This window comes from Arachis hypogaea, chromosome 2 (genome assembly GCF_003086295.3).
Source record: "Arachis hypogaea cultivar Tifrunner chromosome 2, arahy.Tifrunner.gnm2.J5K5, whole genome shotgun sequence".
Taxonomy (NCBI): domain Eukaryota; kingdom Viridiplantae; phylum Streptophyta; class Magnoliopsida; order Fabales; family Fabaceae; genus Arachis; species Arachis hypogaea.
The window spans coordinates 95,866,433-95,870,275 of NC_092037.1; the positions used below are offsets into that span (position 1 = coordinate 95,866,433).

The following is a 3,843-nucleotide window of genomic DNA, read 5'->3' on the forward strand; positions in this document are numbered from 1 at the left end:
TTTAGAAGAGATAACTTCAAAGAAACACTTTAAAACAGGCCGTTTCATAAAACCAAACAATCATCCAATTAAACAAGCATTCATATCCATCCAAGATAATCAAACAACACATAAGACTTATACAATCACCAAAGATACATTTTCTCACATCAATATTCATATATAATAATTCCAATTTATAAAGTATAGTTTTCTGAAAAAGGCCCCTACCTCGATTAATCGAAACCCATAGACCAAACGCGTCAAAGAAACCTTTCTCTCTCGGCTCGCACTCAGCGGCAGCTGCATCCACAGTTCCGTTTACTTTCACAACAACAGAAACGACTTTTATTCCAACCATGAAATTACCGAAAATCGACCCTAGAACGTCAATATCACGAAATTCTCAATAATCCATAGCAAAATGATAGTGGTAAGGATATCAAGGTTAGAATAACTTACTGCAGCTATAGAAAACAGAACAATGGAGCAGCAAAGAATAGAATCAGGGACCTATGCATCCGTCCTAGTGGCAGTAACACTATTTCGATTGGTAAGGCAGCAGGGACACCAACAAAATCAGAATAGCGGAGCAAAATAGAAATGGAATAGATTCAAGAATGGAGGAAGCAATTACCGGTAAATCTAGTCCGGTTCCAACGACGGCATATAGTTGAGTAACTTGCAACAATCAAAACCTAAGAAGACAGAGGCTTCAGCTGTTGTCTCCAACAGCTAGCATAGCAGCGTGAAGCTCCGGCGGCGCATCAGCAACATAGGTACAACAATGGCGAGCCAAGCAGCTTTGGTGGCGGATCTTCAGCGACGGTGGAGGAAAGGCAGCGACGACGGCTGGACGGGATCCTCCTTCTCTCTCTTGTTGTTCTGCTCTCTCAACGACGACACGGTGACAGATTGGCGGCGAGGCAACGGCAGCGGCAAATTGGACGATCGGAACCTTCAGCGGCAGCGATGGAGTCCATGAACGGCACAACGGCGGCGCTGATTCTCCTCAGCTCGTCAGGGTTTCATGCCCGCGTCTCTCCTTTCTCGTCTGAGCTCAACGCTCACGACAACCCAGCTAGGGCGGTGATGGGTCGACATCTCGGTGGGACGGCAGTGAAAGGACATGCAGCGGCGACTCTCTCTGCGTCGGTTCTGCTCTCCAATAGCAGCAACAGATGCAATCTCTTTCTCTTTTCTATGCACTCTGCTTTTCCTTTTTGGTGCATGCTATGGTGCCTATATATATTTGCCTAACTTACTAAAATGAGATAAAATTTAATATTTAAATTAAAAAATATAAAAGTAAATTATTTTTTAATATTTAAAACTTACCATAAAAGGTAACTTCGGCAATTTCGGCACCAAAATTACAGGCACCAGAGAATTGGCCTTCCTTTTTTCCCTTCCTTCTTCCGTGCATTAGTTCCCCTTCTCCATTCTCCCTTTCTTTTCCTTGTGTGTTGTGTCTGTTTATTATTATTATTATTATTTTGAAAAGAGAATGGCGGCTAGGGTAGAAAAAAAGTTAGGGTTAGGATTTTCAATTTGGGAATTATGGTTTATTTTTGAAAAAAATTGTAAAATTATGGATTTTTGGATAAATTGAAATTTAATAATTTTAGTTAAATAAGAGTATAAAGTATTAATTAAAAATTTAATTTAATTTTTTAAAATTATTTTAAAATTTTATTTGATTATCAATTTGCTAATTAATTTTTAATCAAGTATGTTAATTTAAAATTAGAGATAATATAATTAATTTTTTTGATAAAAATTAAAGTATTAAATTTCAAAATCTTACTTATTTAAACTAAATCATATAAAATTCTTATTATTTTACATTTGCTAAACTTTATAATTTAAATATAGTAAATAATTTGATAATTATAAAATCAGATAAAATTTTAAATTATTTTAAATTCAATTAATAAAAAAAATTTAATTATCTTTAATAAAATAATTTGGGACTAAAGTACTAAATGAATAAATAAATCAAAATTAACTCTTAATAAGATTTTTAAAGATTTTTGGGTTTTACAAAAATAAATAATCCTACATCGTTAGATATAATCTCATACTATTAAAAATATTAATAATAACTAATTAATAGATACAAATCACAAAATTATCAAATACTGCCACGCCGCCTCCGCTACCATCAACACTGCCATCACAACATATCAACATATGGATTTGATTGATTTGCGGTTGACCTGTAGCTTGAACACTCCTTCCTCATATTATTCTACACTCTAATACCACCAACAACCACAACTATGTCTCTCAAAGCCCTCGCTCATACCCTTCCTCACCAAGCCTAAATCCACCCCCTAATTATTAATTTTATAATAAATAAACATATATCATATTAACGCAAAAAAAAACTTCAATAACCATTTATTTCATTAATTTGTCACTTGTTTATTTTTATCACGGAATACATAAAAAGATGTATTTGTTAAAAATACATGTGAACAAATATAATGAGAAGAGCACTTAAGTTAACCTATCATTATTGTAGCAGCAACAACCTCTTGTGGGAATACACCGACCAACTTCATAGTGTTTAATTTCGACACAGGATTTCTTGCATTCAGAGCTGTTACAATTTTGTACTGTTTTGCTGTCGCAAGTTATTATTGAAAGGCTCTGTATTGTGCCACTTCTTGCGTCTGCAATAATCAACACAACACAATTGATAGATTAGTATAATATTTAAATATATGTTATATTCATTAAATTAAAGATAATCATTTATGTATTTCTATTTAAATGTTTAAATTTTTACGATAAATAATTTCATAATATAGTATTATTAAAAAGTTTAAGACAAAATTTGCTACCTGAAGTGAAAAGAAAAGCCACAAAAAGAATACAGAAAAAAAGCTTTAGATGAGCAACATTAGTAGCCATTCTGCCAAAATTACTTTGTGTTCTCTTGCTTTTTGGAAAGAATATGACTTATTATTCATATTGGTTACGTTATTTATAGACTCCTGTAAAAATAAATTAAACTTAAATATGATATTTTAATTATGATGACAAAAATAAATTAAACCTAATATTGAATAAAAATTAACTCAGTAACCAAATAAAATCTTATCTCACTTACTTTATTCTAATACTTTTTCGTGCCAATTACTCTCTTCCTTTTCATTTAATAAAATTATTAATAAAAAAATGAATTAATTATTTTAAACAAAATCTATTATATATTTCTAATTTTAAAACCAAAACGTGCCACATATCACTTTTTCATTAATTAGAATCAAGTATTTCTCTTCAAAATTAAAGAATTTTCTTCTATTCCTTACTAATTTTACAATAAGAATGTGCCATATGTCATTCCCTCATTGTAATTGAAATTAAATATTTTCCTCCAAAATTAAGGAGAATTCTTCCCTCCTTCATACTAATTTTATAAACAAAATGTGTCACATGTCACTCTATTATTATTGAAATCAAATCTTTTCCTGGAAAATAATTAAAAAGTTCTCCCCTCCTCCTTCTTCTTTCTCAATCTCTCTCATTCCTTCGACTACTATATCTATTTTATATATCATTATCAATATCAATGACTAATTACTAATTTGACAATCAAAATGTGCAACATGACATTTTTTAATTGCATTAAAATTAAAGTTGAAATATACTTATATTATGTATCATATATTACTATCTAATTTAATAATCAAACGTGTCACATGACACTCTCTTATTAAAATTGAGAGAAAATATTTTTCTCCAAAATTAATAAACTCTCTTCCTAAATTCTCTCATCCACCTATCTCCATTTTTCTATTTCTCTCTACGATTTTCACTCCATATATAATTTATATTTTATATTAGTAACAAGTT

At 31.0% G+C, this 3,843-nt stretch overlaps 1 long non-coding RNA gene across 1 annotated transcript; it reads right to left on the reverse strand.

The window, feature by feature from the left end:
- Nucleotides 1–2,366: 2,366 nt before the first annotated feature.
- LOC112720276 (uncharacterized) lies at nt 2,367–2,944 on the reverse strand. Its single transcript, XR_003162108.3, has 2 exons — nt 2,829–2,944; nt 2,367–2,657 (listed from the first exon to the last, which is right to left on the reverse strand). It is a non-coding gene; the product is annotated as an uncharacterized lncRNA (long non-coding RNA).
- Between the last annotated feature and the right edge of the window lie 899 nt (nt 2,945–3,843).